General features: G+C 42.0%; 1 protein-coding gene across 4 annotated transcripts in view; it reads right to left on the bottom strand.

Annotated features, from left to right (window-relative positions):
* Nucleotides 1–20,648, bottom strand: part of LOC106613071 (glycerophosphodiester phosphodiesterase domain-containing protein 5) — a 107,207-nt gene extending 86,559 nt beyond the window's left edge. For all 4 annotated transcript variants that reach the window (XR_001330425.2, XR_001330426.2, XM_014214959.2 and 1 more), the window contains exon 1: nt 20,285–20,648. The gene's annotated coding sequence lies outside the window, so the exon portion shown is untranslated. The remainder of the gene's footprint in view (nt 1–20,284) is intronic.
* Between the last annotated feature and the right edge of the window lie 295 nt (nt 20,649–20,943).

Below are 20,943 nucleotides of genomic sequence, written 5' to 3'. Positions count from 1 at the left end.
GAAGGCTGAGACTAAGCCACATTCATCATTCTGAAAAATGGGTCACTGGTAATCTAACATCTAATGGACGTCTAATAACGCTTTGGTATTACTAAGAATGTGGGGGTGTGCCACTGGGTCATTAATTTCAATTAAAATTAGTACAATGAATGAATAAAGGAACAGCTGTCACCCAGCTCATTGGGATCATGATGGAGCACCGGAAATCTGCCTGGACAGGTCAGCATAGGGATCCTGAAGGAGCACCAGAAGTCTGCCAGGACAGGAGGGGTACAGTAGACCTGGGTCAGATGCCATAAGGATCTATCTCAGAGTAAGGGCTCAGGCCCTGTCTCCTCTCATGGGCCAAAGAGAGGTATGATCCATTGCAGGCAGGACACAGGCAGGGGGAAAAGAGCTGAGTCAGACGGTTGGTAATACTGGGTTATACTGCATCCAGTGTGCATCTGGAATCCGAGCCCGAGGAGAAGGTGATTGATCAGATGATAATAGATTTATGTAAATATAGCCTTGTCCTTGGGGAGTTAGAGGGAGGCATCACCTGCTGGGGCAACAAAGCATCAGTTACAACAGGTGTCCTCATTTATATTGCTGCTGACATACATTCATTTTACATAGGCAGGCAAGGGAGATATGCTGTAATCCAGAATTATGTTCCACAGATTTTAAAGGATTACATATTAAAATAAAAATGTGAAAAGACACACCATGCAAAGGAGATATTGCTTGGATATACAAGGCAGACTTTTGCATAATCACACACTACTTGGTTTCAAACACAGTTTTGTTCTCCTTGATCAAACAGCCAATTAAATCAGACTAGCATCAACAAGCAGTAGCTCTCTTTCAGCCTGTCAGGTGGTGATGCATTTCAGTGAGTCATGCAGTCTCCATAACAGTGAGCCTGTCATCATGTATGTTTGCAGATGCCTCGTCTCCCTCAGAGGTGAAAGCCTGTGATTAAGGCTACCAGAGACAGTGGAGGAGAGCAGCGCTAACCAACAGGATGGTGCTAGAGACCTGATGAGTGTAGTAATAATCAAGACAACAGCAGGAGTTGGTTGCCATTAAGCAAAAGTGGCAATGTGGAGGCCAGGCCAGAGTAGTACAGTTTCCAAGTCACCCACACAACAATTTAACTGTCCAGAGTAAAGTGCAGCACATCCATTATTCCATGAGGCAACACATACTAGAACACCCAAAACCACTAATTCCTTTAATATGGGAGAACAATATTATTTGTGAACAAATGTTTCATTTTGGCATTATAATAAGGTTGGCAGCAACATGGGGAAAAAAATCACTGGAAATCTGTTGCAGCTCAAGTCGACTACAAAATCCACAATGCAATGCTCTCTGGCTTGCTAGCAAGCAAACATACCAACACAAAATAATACCAAAGACAATATCACCATGTAACGAAACTAGTAAGCAGCAAAATAGCCTAAACAAACGGCACTATTGATTTAGGAGTCTACAATCTAACCATGTTCAACCTGTAGATCGATGTGCCTCAGAGAGGAAGTCTAACATTTGCAACGCAAATATACTTTTGAGGAGATGGGAAACATTGCCATGTTACGTCAATGGGCCACGTGGTGCATTCTGGGCGATTCTGGGACAAGGAGCGCTTTCGTTCAAGGAGTGAATGGGAGTCTATTGGGCGCTAGCTCAAAAACCAAATAACCCAAATTTCATCAACAAGAAGTACAACATTACAAATATTTTCAGAGATGTGAGATAATTAACTGGCTACCTTTAGTATCGTATAGCTTTGGAATTGTGACATTGCGTACTTGAGGAAAATAGGCACGTTTCTCAACATCTGTCCTCGTGCATCTTTCCTCGTGCTCCTAGATCTTAGTGCCGCTTTTGATACCATCGATCACCACATTCTTTTGGAGAGATTGGAAACCCAAATTGGTCTATATGGACAAGTTCTGGCCTGGTTTAGATCTTATCTGTCGGAAAGATATCAGTTTGTCTCTGTGAATGGTTTGTCCTCTGACAAATCAATTGTAAATTTCGGTGTTCCTCAAGGTTCCGTTTTAGGACCACTATTGTTTTCACTATATATTTTACCTCTTGGGGATGTCATTCGAAAACATAATGTTAAATTTCACTGCTATGCGGACGACACACAGCTGTACATTTCAATGAAACATGGTGAAGCCCCAAAATTGCCCTCGCTAGAAGCCTGTGTTTCAGACATGAAGAAGTGGATGGCTGCAAACTTTCTACTTTTAAACTCGGACAAAACAGAGATGCTTGTTCTAGGTCCCAAGAAACAAAGAGATCTTCTGTTGAATCTGACAATTAATCTGGATGGTTGTACAGTCGTCTCAAATAAAACTGTGAAGGACCTCGGCGTTACTCTGGACCCTGATCTCTCTTTTGAAGAACATATCAAGACTGTTTCAAGGACAGCTTTTTTCCATCTACGTAACATTGCAAAAATCAGAAATTTTCTGTCCAAAAATGACGCAGAAAAATTAATCCATGCTTTTGTTACTTCTAGGCTGGACTACTGCAATGCTCTACTTTCCGGCTACCCGGATAAAGCACTAAATAAACTTCAGTTAGTGCTAAATACGGCTGCTAGAATCCTGACTAGAACCAAAAAATTTGATCATATTACTCCAGTGTTAGCCTCCCTACACTGGCTTCCTGTTAAGGCAAGGGCTGATTTCAAGGTTTTACTGCTAACCTACAAAGCATTACATGGGCTTGCTCCTACCTATCTTTCCGATTTGGTCCTGCCGTACATACCTACACGTACGCTACGGTCACAAGACGCAGGTCTCCTAATTGTCCCTAGAATTTCTAAGCAAACGCCTGGAGGTAGGGCTTTCTCCTATAGAGCTCCATTTTTATGGAATGGTCTGCCTACCAATGTGAGAGACGCAGACTCAGTCTCAACCTTTAAGTCTTTACTGAAGACTTATCTCTTCAGTAGGTCCTATGATTAAGTATAGTCTGGCCCAGGAGTGTGAAGGTGAACGGAAAGGCTGGAGCAACGAACCGCCCTTGCTGTCTCTGCCTTGCCGGTTCCCCTCTTTCCACTGGGATTCTCTGCCTCTAACCCTTTTACAGAGGATGAGTCACTGGCCTACTGGTGTTCTTCCATGCCGTCCATGGGAGGGGTGCGTCACTTGAGTGGGTTGAGTCACTGACGTGGTCTTCCTGTCTGGGTTGGCGCCCCCCCTTGGGTTGTGCCATGGCGGAGATCGTTGTGGGCTATACTCGGCCTTGTCTTAGGACGGTAAGTTGGTGGTTGGAGACATCCCTCTAGTGGTGTGGGGGCTGTGCTTTGGCAAAGTGGGTGGGGTTATATCCTGCCTGTTTGGCCCTGTCCGGGGTATCATCGGATGGGGCCACAGTGTCTTCTGATCCCTCCTGTCTCAGCCTCCAGTATTTATGCTGCAGTAGTTTATGTGTCGGGGGCTAGGGTCAGTCTGTTACATCTGGAGTATTTCTCTTGTCTTATCCGGTGTCCTGTGTGTATTTAAATATGCTCTCTCTAATTCTCTCTTTCTCTCTTTCTGTCTTTCTCTCGGAGGACCTGAGCCCTAGGACCATGCCTCAGGACTACCTGGTATGATGACTCCTTGCTGTCCCCAGTCCACCTGGCCGTGCTGCTGCTCCAGTTTCAACTGTTCTGCCTGCGGCTATGGAACCCTGACCTGTTCACCGGACGTGCTTGTTGCACCCTCGACAACTACTATGATTATTATTATTTGACCATGCTGGTCATTTATGAACATTTTAACATTTTGACCATGTTCTGTTATAATATCCACCCTGCACAGCCAGAAGAGGACTGGCCACCCCTCATAGCCTGGTTCCTCTCTAGGTTTCTTCCTAGGTTTTTGGCCTTTCTAGGGAGTTTTTCCTAGGGAGTTTTTCCTAGCCACCGTGCTTCTTTCACATGCTTTGCTTGCTGTTTGGGGTTTTAGGCTGGGTTTCTGTACAGCACTTTGAGAATATCAGCTGATGTACGAAGGGCTATATAAAAATAAATTTTGATTTGATCTAGAAGGGATTGCGTGACGATTAGCTTAGCAAGCGCATGACGCAGCATGATAACGTGAACGCAATTGATCAACAGTCTGCTGGGTGGCGTGTTATACATTCCTTCATTCATTGGATTCCTATCTCCTTTCTATAATACCCCCGGCAAAGGCACCATGCCAGTGTTGCCAATTTAGCGACTTTGTCACTATATTTAGCGAGTATTCAGACCCCTCTAGCAACACATTTTCAAAAAAGCGACTAGCGACAAATCTAGCAACTTTTTCTAGTGTTATTGGAGACTGACGTGAAAGCACGTATCGTTCTTACTCTTCTCAACGAGCAGCGGTACTGCCGTGGGCCCCGTCCCAAAGCACTCACAGGTGGCCCAGTCCTCGAGCAGCAGTCCCTCCCAGCTGCAGTCAGAGCAGGAGATGTTCACCCCTCGGCGTACAGACTGCAAAAGAATCGCGCATATGGGAAGCCGCTGCTGGCTTACATAAAAAAAAAAACACTTAACCTGAATTAGGGCCAGACTAGTTACCATAATTTTCTCACATAGCCATTGACAGTTTTTTCTATTGTCTATTTTGGTCAATTTAGATTGTTAACCTGTTATGGCTAGGGGGCAGTATTTTCACAGCCGAATAAAAAACATACCCGATTTAATCTGATTATTACTCCTGCCCAGAAACTAGAATATGCATATAATTATTAGCTTTGGATAGAAAACACTCCAAAGTTTGTGAGTTTGTCTGTGAGTATAACAGAACTCATTTGGGAGGCCAAAACCTGAGAAGATTCCATGCAGGAAGTGCCCTGTCTGACAATTTCTTGCCCTTCTTGATTATCTCTATCCATTACAGAGGATGTCTGCTGTTACGTGACACTTCCTACGGCTCCCATGGGCTCTCAGAAGGCGGCAAAAAGCTGAATCGTGGCTTTGCAGGCTCTGGCTGAAAAAAAGTAGCGCGTTTGGATAGTGGCTGGTTACAGTACTGTGAGACTCAGGCGCATGCCCGAGTCGACCGAATGCTTTGTTTTCTTTCGTCTGTTTACCTAAACGCAGATTCCCGGTGGGAATATTATCGCTTTTTTATGAGAAAAATGGCATAAAAATTGATTTTAAACAGCGGTTGACATGCTTCGAAGTACGGTAATGGAATATTTAGAAATCTTTTGTCACGAAATGCGCCATGCTCGTGACCCTTATTTACACTTCGGATAGTGTCTTGAACGCACGAACAAAACGCCGCTGTTTGGATATAATTATGGATTATTTTGAACCAAACCAACATTTGTTATTGAAGTAGAAGTCCTGGGAGTGCATTCTGACGAAGAACACCAAAGGTAATCAAACTTTTCTAATAGTAAATCGGAGTTTGGTCAGGGCTAAACTTGGTCGGTGTCTAAATGGCTAGCCGTGATGGCTGGGCTATCTACTGAGAATATTGCAAAATGTGCTTTCACCGAAAAGCTATTTTAAAATCGGACATATCGAGTGCATAGAGGAGTTCTGTATCTATAATTCTTAAAATAATTGTTATGTTTTTTGTGAACGTTTATCGTGAGTAATTTAGTAAATTCACCGGATGTTTGCGGGGGGTATGCTAGTTCTGAACGTCACATGCTAATGTAAAAAAGCTGGTTTTTGATATAAATATGAACTTGATTGAACAAAACATGCATGCATTGTATAACATAATGTCCTAGGGTTGTCATCTGATGAAGATCATCAAAGGTTAGTGCTGCATTTAGCTGTGGTTTTGTTTTTTGTGACATTATATGCTAGCTTGAAAAATGGGTGTCTGATTATTTCTGGCTGGGTACTCTGCTGACATAATCTAATGTTTTGCTTTCGCTGTAAAGCCTTTTTGAAATTGGACAGTGTGGTTAGATTAACGAGAGTCTTGTCTTTAAAATGCTGTAAAATAGTCATGTTTGAAAAATTGAAGTTTTCGGATTTTAGAGGAGTTTGTATTTCGCGCCACGCCCATCATTGGATATTGGAGCAGGTGTTCCGCTAGCGGAACGTCTAGATGTAAGAGGTTAATGTAGATTGTACACAACAACAAAAAAAGTAAAAAATGTTATGGTTAAAATGTTCATGTTTTACTGTGACTTGTAGGTTTCTAAGTGGACCATAAGGTAAAATGTAAAGGTTAAAAACCAAACGAAATTAAGAAAACTAAAAAACAAAAACATTTCATTAAATAAAAAACTAAGTAACTCCGCCAGAGTCTCTTTTGGGTCGCCAGAGTCTCTTTTGGGTCACTTTTGCCGGTCCCAAGCCCAGGAGGAGGGTTCGGAATTGTGACATAAAAACAAGAATCGACAGAAGAAAGTTCATTTGTAGTTCTAAACATATTTAGGGTGTTTTTTACTCACTTTTTGTCTCTCCCACGACGTTATTCCTCTCACCTACTGTGTCCATCACAATAACATGCACATGGCCAATTATGCAAATTAGGTGATCATGTCATTTAGCGACTTCTAGCGACTTTTAGGACAGCCAATAGCTAGAGGAGTTGGCAGACACTGCACCATGGAATGCACCCTGCACCTGCCTCTATTGCTGCTTCTCTACTATACCAAAACTGACAGCAGGTGTAGGCCATCTGGGGAACCCTCCTCTCCACCTGAGTTTCATATCAAGAAAGCCTGTCTTCTATACTTTTTTTGCAGTCTAAAGAAGCTATGAAAGTATTTGAAAACGTATGACTACAGTAGCAGCAGTTTGTGTGAGGGGATGTTCCCTGTGGTTGGTTTTTAGAACACTTTTAGATACAGAGGAGGCTACATAGCTAGAGCTATTACAGTGCACTAAAGGAGACTTAATACTCTCATCACTCAGCCACGTAATTGTCTTTGTAAAATGACTTATTATGTATGGACCACGAACTTTTAGGGATGAAATTAAATCCGAAATTATACTTATTTTTGGATACTCAGGACATACTAGATAGTGGAATGGAGAGAGATCATTAATTATGCTATGGTCCGTTTGATAAAACTGCGAATTTTATAGCAATTCATAATGTGTAATTGCAACAATTTGACCAGCTGCTCCAGGACAGACGCAGTAGGCCTACTGTTTGGTAAGAACTCTTTACAATTCTCGATACGTTCTTCCCAACGAGGCGATTCGCCTCTCATTTTGACCTTTCTCCACACAGCTGGGGATTCTTACCTAACAAATCACAAGGATTCCTGCTCTTTTACAACAAAAAGGCCCTTGGTTATGCCAGCAGAGAACCTCTGTCAAAGACTGCAGAGATGTATCTCGGTGGCATGGTTATACCTCCACATGAAAAATAACCCCTAGAAAAATATTTCCATTTTAACTGCCTCTAGTTTGTTGGCTGAAGCAGCTTCTCAGATGAAGGAGCAACAGAACCAGGCCCTACGTTTGAACAAACAGTGCTTTGACTGGCCGATCTCATGTTACATACACTTCCACCTGGGGCGCTTCCTCAAACCTTGTCCCGTCTGCCTCACACAATGTTCCCCGTATCATGCTGGTGTTGCCTGCTCAGTATTAAAACAATGGCTCAGCTCTCCCTCCCAGTCTGTCCGGCAGGTCGAGGTAGGCCAGGGAAAGTAATTCTGGTGTTGGCTCCTAATCATAGGTGCTGATACAGTGGCCTGGAAAGGAAACTGCTGACAAAGGCCTCTGTGGCATGCAGACACAGGAGGAACTATTGTTGAGTTGTGTGAACGAACAAACGCCATCGCCATTCTCATTAACTCATTGTGTGCTCTACAGTACAGCCCGTGTTTTACTGTACTGAACGTAGACGCAGGCAGTATACAGGCAGGTGCCATCTGTATGGATGGGCAATAGATGGCTGGTCGGTAGCCATCTGTCTGTTGTTGGCATCACACAAAGCTATGTCCTCTATCAGGGGACTGATCTGTGCCAGGTGACGTTCTCCTCACAGAGTTGAGGTAGACAGTCAGGGACAGACAAGCCCAGTCTGTTAAGCAGTCCTTCTCCTTGAAAATCTCTTTCCCATATAGAGAGAGCTGTGGCGCTACTGACTCTTCTAATCATTGGAAGGTTCATTTCATACTTGTTTTACAGGATAAACATGTGTCTGCAAAGAGAAGGAACACTGTTGGCTCTGACTCACCATATGGTTAGACTAGTGTTGCATTTCACCGTGGGGGTAGAAATATAACATGATTGGGTGCCTCTTGCTTTGATTCGCTATGGAGACTAAGTAAACATATCAATTACCGTAATTTCCGGACTATTAAGCGCACCTGAATATAAGCCGCACCCACTGAATTTAAAAAAAAGTATTATTTTGAACATAAATAAGCCGCACATGTCTATAAGCCGCAGGTGCCTACCGGTACATTGAAACAAATGAACGTTACACAGGCTTTAACGAAACACGGCTTGTAACAAAAATAAATAGGCTTTAACAAAACACGGCATGTAACAAAAAATAAAAAATGTGCAGTAAACAGCAGCCTACCAAGAAAGTCATTGGTCACTATCTTCCTCCTCCTGTGCACTGAAACAACTGAAGTCATCTCCTTCAGTGTCGGAGTTGAATAGCCTCAGAATTGCTTCATCTGATATTGGATCGTTTTCATTGTCGCTCTCGTCACTTTCATCCGGAGGCAAATCCCCCGCTGAGCCCTCTTCAACACGCAGCAGTCCAGCCTTTCGAAACCCGTTGATGATAGTGGATTTTTTGACAATGCTCCACGCTGTCAGGACCCACAAATTTGAAAGCGGGAAAAATCCATATATTAGCCACGTCATTGTTTAAGCAGCGAGGTTAAAAGCGTGGGGAAAAAGTTGCGGCTTATAGTCCGGAATTTACGGTAGTGATGGGGGGGAATCTATACAGATACATGTCAGGATATTATTTCTGACAATATATCGTATTGACAATATCAAATACTATTTTTGCGCTAGTTCGCTATACCTGCACCAAAACAGTATTTTTCCTTCATAGCCTTTTCTCCATCTTCTTTATAAATAGGGAGCCAATTTGTTTTCAGCACTTTTATTTCCATGACTGATCAAAACTTTTCTTATGGCTCTCTTGTCCTTCTGCAGCGGACAGGTGAGCAAAATGTTTGGAACATCGAAACACAAAAATCAGTAACGAATTGCAATACATATAGAAATCGAGATAAGCGTGAGAATAGCAATACATATCGTATTGTGATAATATCGTATCATCCCTGGCAATTCCCAGCCCTTATGCCAATGATGTTCAAAGAAGATTTAATTGCTAGCAATAAGCGGGGTAAAATCCTTACTGATCTAATCAGGTAAAGGAATCAGCATGCTTCAGTACTGCTGGCGCCTCAGCTAGTGCACTCGCATACTCCCTTAACCTCTCTGGGATTGTTCGGGACATGAGCGTCCCACCTCGTCAACAGCAAGTGAAATTGCAGAGCGCCAAGTTCAAACAACAGAAATCTCATAATTAAAATTCCTCAAACATACAAGTATTATACACCATTTTAAAGATAAACTTCTTGTTAATCCAGCCACAGTGTCCGATTTCAAAAAGGCTTTACGGCGAAAGCACACCATGTGATTGTTAGGTCAGCGCCTAGCCACAGAAACCATACAGCCATTGTGTCACAAAAGTCAGAAATAGCGTTACAATTAATCACTAACCTTTGATGATCTTCACCGGATGGCACTCCCAAGACTCCATGTTAGACAATAAATGTGTGTTTTGTTCAATAAAGTTCATCTTTATGTCCAAAAACCTCAGTTGAAATTGGCGCATTTAGTCCAGTAATCCAAATGCACAAAGTGCGGGCACAAAGTTCAGATGAAAAGTAAAAAAAAGTTCCATTAAAAGACCTTCGCTTGAAGAATGAGGAAAAAGCAGCAATAGTACCGTTTGTCCATTTTGAGATGCTGCAGCCAGTATACACTTTCCTCAAACTCAAGAAGTCATCCAATGGTATTGAGGAGTATACTACCTCAATCAGAGGCTTCATCAATAAGTGCATTGACGACATCTTCCCCACAGTGACCGTACGTACATATTAGGGATGTGCAATATAATTATTTTATTTTTTTTTTAATCGATAAGCATATCGGAATCGGGTGATATTAGCTAAAAATGCCAACGTCGGCATCGGCCCGATGTTAAGTTTAATGGCGATGTGCAAAACCTATGTCAAAGCTGACGTGCATACCTATATAACGTAGGTATATGACAAGAAAAATACAGTGCTACACAGAAAAGCAGAAAAACACTAAGCACGCACTTCCAACAACTAAAAAAGTTCAAATCGAGCAGTCATTTGAAAGAGTAAGAAAATTTCAACGAGACACCTCAAAGGCGAAATCCATTAACACCAAGATAATGAAATTCATTGCTCTTGACAATCAACCGTTCTCTGTCGTGGATGATGTTGGCTTTTGCTGACTGACCGAGCACCTCAAGCCCCGGTACACACTGCCAAGTAGGCGCTATTTTTCAGATGTTGCCCTACTGGAGTTACAAAGTATTGTTGAAACGCATATCCCTGAGCTACTTGCTATGGGGGTCACTGCTATTAGCTTCATGACTGACACGACTGACTGTCAGTCCCATGAGCATGCTGAGTCTGACAGCACAGTGAGTTGATGAGGATTTCATACTGAGGAAAGCCGTATTGCATGCTCAAGAATGTGCTGGTTCTCATACCGCTGCTGCCACTTCAATGGCATTTGAGAACACGAATACACTCCTAGCTCCGTTCGAACAACTCACTCGAGAAATAAGCTAATCAACTACATCTGCAGCAGATGTTATACTATCAGTAATGGCATTGAAACGCCTGCTCAACAAAACTGCCGACACAGAACGTGGGGTTAAAACTTGCAAAAGTACTTGAGGCTATAAACAAGCGATTCAGTGGCATTCTCTCGGAGCCACTTTACGGTGTCGCTGCCATGCTCGATGCTAGGTACAAGGACCGCTACTTCGATGCAGACAACAAACAGGGTTTACAGCTGGACAAAATGGAAAAGGACACAAAAAACAGTGCACAGCGAGGAGGAGAGGCCACAGACAGACAGAGCTGAAACTTCAAGGCTTGACATGTACTGTATGATTAAATTCTGGTTGAGACTGAACAAATTAGCAACAAAACAGCACAACAAGTAAGTGAAAGAAATAGGTTTTGATTATGTTTTACTAGTAATATGGACAAAATAACTTTTTGGTCAGTGTGTGTGTGTGTGTGTATTTCAACTATTTAACTGTACTAGAATGATTAAAATATCGGTATAGTTTTTTTGGCAAGGAAAATATTGTATATATCGGTATCTGACAAAAATGCATCCCTAGTACATACCCCAACCAGAAGCCATGGATTACAGGCAACATTTGCAACGAGTGAAAGGCTAGAGCTGCCGCTTTCAAGGAGCGGGACACTAATCAGGGTGCATATAAGAAATTGCGCTATGCCCTCAAACGAACCACCAAACAGGCAAAGCATCAATACAAAACTAAGACTGAATCCTACTACACCGGCTCTGACACTCATTGGATGTAGCAGGGCTTGCAAACTATTACGGACTACAAAATGGAAACCCAGCCGCGAGCTGCCCAGTGACACAAGACACCAGACAAGCTAAATGCATTCAAGGCAAGCAACACTGAAGCATACATTTGAGCACCAGCTGTTCCGGATGTAGCCGATGTGAGCAAGATCTTTAAACAGGTCAAAATTCACAAGGCCCAGACGGATTACCAGGACGTGTACGCAAAGCATGCATGCACCAACTAGCAAGTGTCTTCACCGACATTTTCAACCTCTCCCTGACCGAGTCTGTAATACCTACATGTTTCAAGCAGATCACCATAGTCCCTGTGCCCAAGAAAGTGAAGGTAACCTACCTAAATGACTACACCTTTGACTATTGGATAATCTTATAGGCACTTTAGTATTGCCAGTGTAACAGTATAGCTTCCGTCCCTCTCCTCGCTCCTACCTGGGCTCGAACCAGGAACACATCGACAACGGCCACCCTCGAAGCAGCGTTACCCATGTAGAGCAAGGGGAACAACTACTCCAAGTCTCAGAGCGAGTGACGTTTGAAACGCTATTAGCGTGCACCCGCTAACTAGCTAGCCATTTCACATCGGTAACACCAGCCTAATCTTGGGAGTTGATAGGCTTGAAGTCATAAACAACACAATGCTTGAAGAATTGCGAAGAGCTGCTGGCAAACGCACGAAGGTGCTGTTTGAATGAATGCTTACGAGCCTACTGCTGCCTACCATCGCTCAGTCAGACTGCTCTATCAAATATCAAATCATAGACTTAATTATAACATAATAACACACAGAAATACGAGCCTTTGGTCATTAATATGGTCGAATCCGGAAACTATCATTTCGAAAACTAAATGTTTATTATTTCAGTGAAATACGGAACCGTTCCGTATTTTATCTAACGGGTGGCATTCCTAAGTCTAAATATTCCTGTTACATTGCACAACCTTCAATGTTATGTCATAATTATGTACAATTCAGGCAAATTAATTACGGCCTTTGTTAGGAATAAATGGACTTCACACAGTCCGCAATGAGCCAGGCGGCCCAAACTGCTGTATATACCCTGACTGCTTGAACGGAATGCTAGAGAAGTGACACAAATTCATGTTAGCAGGCAATATTAACTAAATATGCAGCTTTAAAAATATATACTTGTGTATTGATTTTAAAGAAAGGCATTGATGTTTATGGTTAGGTACATTGGTGCAACGACAGTGCTTTTTTCGCAAATGCGATTGTTAAACCATCACCCGGTTGTCGAAGTAGGCTGTGATTCGATGAGAAATTAACAGGCACCGCATCGATTATATGCAACGCAGGACACGTTAGATAAACTAGTAATATCATCAACCATGTGTAGTTAACTAGTGATTATGTTAAGATTGATAGTTTTTTATAAGGTAAGTTTAATGCTAACTAGAAACTTACCTTGGCTTCTTGCTGCCCTCGCGTAACAGGTAGTCAGCCTAGCATGCAGGCTCCTCGTGGAGTGCAATGTAAGGCAGGTGGTTAAAGCGTTGGACTAGTAACCGGAAGGTCGCAAAAATGAATCCCCGAATCCCCCCTGAACAAGGCAGTTAACCCCCGTTCCTAGGCCGTCATTGAAAATAAGAATGTGTTCTTAATCTGACTTGCCTAGTTAAATAATGGTGTAAAAAAATGAATAAAAAAAAAATATTCGGCAAATCGTGGCCAAAAATACCGACTACCGATTGTTATGAAAACTTGAAATCGGCCCTAATTAAATCGGCCATTCCGATTAATCGGTCGACCTCTAACTCCAACACCATCATTGACTTCGCTGACGACAACAGTGGTAGGCTTGATCACAGACAACGATGAGACAGCCTATAGGGAGGTCAGGGAGGTGTTGTGCCAGGAACACTTCTCGCACCAAAGTAGTGTTCTGTCTCCTAGAGATGAACAATCTCTTTCCTGAGCGGTCTGACGGCGTGGTCCCATGGTGTTTAAAACCTCTTCAGCGTCTGATCCCGTTAGCGGGATCAAAATCCAGCGAAAAATCATATCGCCAATTAGCATAAAAAAAATATCATAATTTAAAAATTAAAAAAAATAAACAAATTTTTTTTTTTTTTATAGATACACCTCTCCTGAATCGACCCACGTCGTCCGATTTCAAAAAGGTTTTACAGGAAAAGCAAATCATTAGATTATATTAGATGAGTCCATCGTAAAAAGCAGCTTCATAGCCATTTTCCGACCAACCACTTGCATCACATATAATCAAAAAACAGCTAAATGCAGCACTAACCTTTTACAAACTTCATCAGATGGCACCCCTAGGACATCATGTTATACAATGCATGCATTCTTTTGTTCAATAAAGGTCATATTTATATATAAAAACAGCATTTTACATCTCTGTCTGACGTTGACTACATAATTTCCCCTCAAAACCGTCCCGGTAAACAATGCTACATTTCCCTAAATTGCTATACTATAACGATTTTTTAAATGTATATTGTCAATCTAACATTTATAGATGAATATCTCTTGAGAACACCCGTCATACCAGATTTTAAATTAACTTTACTGGGTAATCACACTTTGCGATAAAAGGAGATGCGATACTCAGAAAATTAGCTAATATACAGAGCTCGGCGCCATCTTGGAAAGAATCTCATGTCACGTCTTATCTTCTATAATATTGTCAATAATCGCCTACCTTTAGTTGTCTTCATCAGAAAGCATCCCAGGTCCACAACAGATGTATTTTCGGTCAAAAAGTCCATACTTCACGTTCCATTAGCCTGATGTTGGTAGCGCGTCCTATGGCTCTCTCCAAGCGCAGCTCTGAAGTTCATAATAAAAGCAATGCTCGCGCATGTAGGTTCGTTCAAACATGTCAAACGTTGTATAAAATAAATCTTCAGGGCCTCTAACACCAAGAGAGCCAATAAGATTCGAGGGGGATGATGTCATGGCCTTTAAAACCGTATCCAAAGGTGGGGGCAGACATGGCCGCCGGCGTCATAATGGTGATGGCCCATCCCCTGTGACCAATTTCAAACTCGTGTCATTCACTGAGTTTTGACTCTATAAGGCTCAAACCACTGTGAAAGGACTGGCAACATCTAGTGGAAGCAATAGGAAGTGCTCACTGAACCATGGTTAACGGTGTGATTAATAAGGAAAGATGAGAAGTCAAGTCCACAATTCAGAATTCCACTTCCTGTTTCAATCGGTCTCGGGGTTTTGACTGCCATTTGAGTTCTGTTATACTCACAGACACCATTCAAACAGTTTTAGAAACTTTAGAGTGTTTTCTATCCATATATAATAAGTATATGCATGCCCTATCTTCTGAGTTTGATTAGTAGGCCGTTGAAAATGGGAACGATTTTTTTTCAAAATGCGCTGTGGCGCCCCCTATCCTACGGTATCCTCAAGAGGTTTTAACTTTACTGGGTAATCACACTTTGCGATAAAAGGAGATGCGATACTCAGAAAATTAGCTAATATACAGAGCTCGGCGCCATCTTGGAAAGAATCTCATGTCACGTCTTATCTTCTATAATATTGTCAATAATCGCCTACCTTTAGTTGTCTTCATCAGAAAGCATCCCAGGTCCACAACAGATGTATTTTCGGTCAAAAAGTCCATACTTCACGTTCCATTAGCCTGATGTTGGTAGCGCGTCCTATGGCTCTCTCGAAGCGCAGCTCTGAAGTTCAGAATGAATGCAATGCTCGCGCATGTAGGTTCGTTCAAACATGTCAAACGTTGTATAAAATAAATCTTCAGGGCCTCTAACACCAAGAGAGCCAATAAGATTCGAGGGGGATGATGTCATGGCCTTTAAAACCGTATCCAAAGGTGGGGGCAGACATGGCCGCCGGCGTCATAATGGTGATGGCCCATCCCCTGTGACCAATTTCAAACTCGTGTCATTCACTGAGTTTTGACTCTATAAGGCTCAAACCACTGTGAAAGGACTGGCGACATCTAGTGGAAGCAATAGGAAGTGCTCACTGAACCATGGTTAACGGTGTGATTAATAAGGAAAGATGAGAAGTCAAGTCCACAATTCAGAATTCCACTTCCTGTTTCAATCGGTCTCGGGGTTTTGACTGCCATTTGAGTTCTGTTATACTCACAGACACCATTCAAACAGTTTTAGAAACTTTAGAGTGTTTTCTATCCATATATAATAAGTATATGCATGCCCTATCTTCTGAGTTTGATTAGTAGGCCGTTGAAAATGGGAACGATTTTTTTTCAAAATGCGCTGTGGCGCCCCCTATCCTACGGTATCCTCAAGAGGTTAATAGGCTAATTGACATCATTTGAGTCAATTGGAGGTGTACCTGTGGATGTATTTCAAGGCCTACCTTCAAACTCAGTGCCTCTTTGCTTGACATCATGGGAAAATGAAAATAAATCAGCCAAGACCCCAGAAAAAAAATTGTAGACCTCCACAAGTCTGGTTCATCCTTGGGAGCAATTTCCAAACGCCTGAAGGTACCACGTTCATCTGTACAAACAATAGTACGCATGTTTAAGACAGGCTGTTTGCCTTCTAAAGCCATGACAATTTTCTGGAATTTTCCAAGCTGTTTAAATGCACAGTCAACTTAGTGTATGTAAACTTCTGACCCACTGGAATTGTGACCGTGAATTCTAAGTGAAATAATCTGTCTGTAAACAATTGTTGGAAAAATGAGTTGTGTCATGCACAAAGTAGATGTCCTAACTGACTTCCCAAAACTATAGTTTGTTGACAAGAAATTTGTGGAGTGGTTGAAAAACAAGTTAATGACTCCAACCTAAGTGTATGTAAACTTCCGACTTCAACTGTATCTAGTAAACTTGCTAGCTACTTCAGTGGATGAACTCTTCCGAACTGTTTCGTTTGGGAAGCGTGTGGATGCCTTAAGACAGGCTGTTTGCCTTTCTACAAAAACCAAAGATAGAAGTCATATGATTGAAAGTACTATACATAAGGTGAGAATTTCAAATCCCCAGTCTAGCAGTGGAACTGACCCTGCCCCCCCACATCACGTTCTTGTCCTCCAGTGGTAGTGCTAAAGGGGTGTGGTTAGGCATGCAGTGACCCCGTTCTTACATTAGGCCTACTCATCACACCAGGATACATGGGGGGTCAGAGAGAGGGTAGGTGGTTGTGGATGGCTTAACTCCCATGGGACAGGCTGTAATAATAGGCTCGCTCACCATCTTCCGCTCCCACATGTTAATTAGGATAATGCCATACTGCCATCTCATCTCGACTGCTAAACATGCAGTTGTTGCCTTAGTGATAGAAGCTCTTATTATAGATATAAGACCAACAGCAGATCTTGACTGTTGCCTTTCTCAAGGAACACACACTGGCTATAAAAAAAAAAACGATGGCACCATTTATGGAATAAACATTCCTCTGGCAGTTTATGCCCCCAAGAGCAATTATGCAAAGAAATGTTGAGAACTACATACATAAACAAAAATAGTCTAAGAAAAGGTTCCAGATATTAGAGTCCATCACGTAACATTTCATGTCATCTTAACATTTGTATTATGAGCAATTTAAAAATAGGTTAACAGTGAGACTGATACTCTCTTCCTCAGAATCATTTACTGTGAAACTGAAACTGACTCAAACTCTAGTCAAGGAGTAGGCTGTGGGCACCCCGATCAGCGTGTTTGGTGTGTACACATGAAACACATAATAAGAATAACTGTTGAGGACACAAGTGCATTCCATGGAATGTTCTAGTCCATTTTCCTGTGCCTGTCCTAGCCAGACTGCTGCAATTATGCGGAGTTATCCATACAAAAATAACACATATCAGCATTTAGACACCAATATCTATGATGATTGATGTTTTTAAGTTCACACTCGCCAATAATACGAGACTTCTAGTCTGTCTACATCAGAGTGTAGAGAGATTGGCATCAAAAACCTGAGTGGTGAGAGTGTCAAAAGTAAAATGCATTGCCTCACACAACACACGTCAGTCAAAGTTGATAGCATTTTTGACAGAACATAGATAGCAGACAACACCATTCTGTATACTTCTGGCCCTTCTTTGGACACTGTGTTAACTAACCTCCAGATGAGCTTCAATGCCATACAACTCTCCTTCTGTGGCCTCCAACTGCTCTTAAATGCAAGTAAAACTAAATGCATGCTCTTCAACCGATCGCTGCCCGCACCTGCCCGCTTGTCCAGCATCACTACATCTTGACGGTTCAGACTTAGAATATGTGGACAACTACAAATACCTAGGTGTCTGGTTAGACTGTAAACTCTCCTTCCAGACTCACATTAAGCATCTCCAATCCAAAATTAAATCTAGAATCGGGTTCCTATTTCGCAACAAAGCATCCTTCACTCACGCTGCCAAACATACCCTCGTAAAACGTACTATCCTACCGATCCTTGACTTCGGCGATGTCATTTACAAAATAGCCTCCAACACTCTACTCAGCAAATTGGATGCAGTCTATCACAGTGCCATCCGTTTTGTCACCAAAGCCCCATATACTTCCCACCACTGCGACCTGTACGCTCTCGTTGGCTGGCCTTCGCTTCATATTCGTCGCCAAACCCACTGGCTCCAGGTCATCTATAAGTCTCTGCTAGGTAAAGGCCCGCCTATTCTCAGCTCACAGGTCACCATAGCAGCACCCACACGTAGCACGCGCTCCAGCAGGTATATTTCACTGGTCACCCCCAAAGCCAATTCCTCCTTTGGCCGCCTTTCCTTACAGTTCTCTGCTGCCAATGACTGGAACGAATTGCAAAAAACCCGCTTTTTCTACTTGGTACTGGCAGGTTCACGCGACCTTATTCATGATTTCCTCTGTGTACATATCTGCAGTTTGTTTTTATGCATTTTGAAATTTGCCATACATCAGTGAAGGCCGCTGATTGGCTGAATACCCAGGGCACCAGGTGGTTGGAGTTGTCAACAAAGCAGCATGACAGAAATATGATGCCAAGTTTTTGAACTACTGGTAGTTGCTTTATGCATCTTCTCAAAGAAACCTGTGCATTTGAACAACAGCATAAATACACCTATTTCACTTTTGCTTGTCAAAAACCAAATGTTCACATGCGGCACATTCTGCCACTGTTTTGAACAGATTAGATTATACTATTTACTGTTTAGAACGAGCAGCCAGCGAATGAGTGCACTAGGTAGAACGCAACAACCATGCAAATGCAATAAGTGAACACACATCTAACTAGCTAACAATGTCACAAAGCATGTGGCACTAGCCAGTTAACTTTCATTTTGAAATAACTTCAAATTTCAGAGTTAGTCAGATATTAGTTTTGAAAGACATGAAATTGGCATGGGAGCTAGCAAGCTACCAACTAGCTAGCTGCTTATCAATGGTAGATCGACTGGTTAATTATATAAAAAAAAAAAAATAATGTAATAAAATAAACAAAACAAATATTTATGTTTCTCAAAATTACTGTAGCTGCCTAATTCATTTGATCATGCTTTGTGATACACCCGGTTTAATACAATTGTAGTACACAACATGTCGCCCTGTCACCTAGCTACATTAGAGCCTGATGAACAACATGGGGGAAAACAATAAGCCACAGTCTTGCTTTTTTTGTCCTACAAGATCCGCCATGAGAAGGTTCTAGCTAGTGTTCTAGTTAGTTGGATGTAGAGGTCTGGATTATCAGTTCTCAGGCTTCCATGACTGTTATGATTATTTATTTACAAGTTAATTACAATTAGCGCCATCTGTACCTGATAGAGCAGATCTAGTCGTGCAGAAGTAAGCCATATGGTGCGAGATAAATATTGGGAGGAAGACTAGAGCAAACATTTGAGCGCAACAAGACAGCCTATTTTTTATTTAACCTTTATTTAACTAGGCAAGTCAGTTAAGAAAAAAAAATATTATTTACAATGACAGCCTACCCCGGCCAACGCTGGGCCAATTGTGCACCGCCCTATGGGACTCATAATCACAGCTGGATGGGATACAGCCTGAAATCGAACCAGGGACACATTTAAAACAAAATCCATTAATGGTATAATATTTAAATTAAAATGGTTACTTTTTTTTATCACAAGCATGTTTTGTTTTGCAATTACAAGTGGAGCGCAGCCCCTAACGCCCTAATGGGAGGGCCGCCGCTGCCATACCACAATTCAGAGATGCATGTGAATTAGGGTATGTGCATTAGTCAAAAGGGGGCTGTTATCCTATGTTTACTGCTGCTTCATACAGCCATAGATCTGGAAGTGAAACCTGCATGTTCAAGAATAGTGAAAGTTACTGCCATTGATGGCAGATTTATTTGTCTGTAAAATGGACAGATGAAAATGCCTGTTTAGGCTGGTTGTCTGAGGTGGTGTGTAGCCTATAAATAGATAATAATACATCCGTAGCTAAATATAGTCAGATTTTCTCCCAATACAGTTAGGGTTTTCCAACCATAGGCTATGTCTCGCATACACGGGCGTGTCCTTTGTAGCCTATTAGGTTAATTCATGGTGTGAATGAATTAATATTTCATGATAAGCGTGCCATGCATGTGAGCTTCTGAAGTTACTAAATGTACAGAAATAAAAAGGCAACAACTTCTCCTGAGTGAATGAACAAATAGGTAGGTTACTTTGTCATAAAAGGTAAATAACCACCGTTTCTTGTTCCTTTTCAACAAAAAACTACTTTGATACCATGACATGGCACCCACTTACTTCAACTGCTCAGATAATCGCTTGGATATGACAACACTTACCTTTATCAATTATTTCAGGCTTTTTCTCCCAAGTGAAGTTGTAGGAATATTTTACGAAGTCCTGAGACCAACTGTCCTCACACCACGCGACAAATGGGCTGCTGTCTGTGTCAAACGTGTTGAGGTGGGTGGCCACCAAATATTGTCAAAACGAAATGTGTCCTGTCACAACAAAGGAAAACCATTCGACCCAGAGTTATTCCACTAAATTCAACCTCGTGGGTTTATGCTACATTGAAGTGTGTATCAGTTTAACTTCGTTTTCTCAGTAAATATTCCAAGGTTGGAGTCTTCTGAGGTTAATGCAAGCCTTGCCTATGAACACCGGGAGAGTAAATCAATCGAATGACTACCAGTAGGCGGAGTTGTAGGTTTTATTTTAAAGCGAAAGAGCGTCACCCATCTTCCGGCACGCGACGTCTCCCATTGTAAGAAGCCTCAAAAGGCTGAAAAACAAAGGATGAGGTTATGATCATGTAAAAGTAATCAAATATAGCTCCATAACCCACAACATACACACAGTAAAATGCTATATATAGTGGCTCTGATGGGGCACGGCCAAAAGCATCACTGACTCAATAGCAATCGATTAAAGAAAAAGTGTTAAAACACGTTGAGACTGTTGGTGGACAGTCAACACCACCCAGTAGACTAGAGGA

Source organism: Salmo salar, chromosome ssa09 (genome assembly GCF_905237065.1).
Source record: "Salmo salar chromosome ssa09, Ssal_v3.1, whole genome shotgun sequence".
Classification (NCBI taxonomy): Eukaryota; Metazoa; Chordata; class Actinopteri; order Salmoniformes; family Salmonidae; genus Salmo; species Salmo salar.
This window is presented reverse-complemented; position numbering and strand designations above follow the sequence as displayed.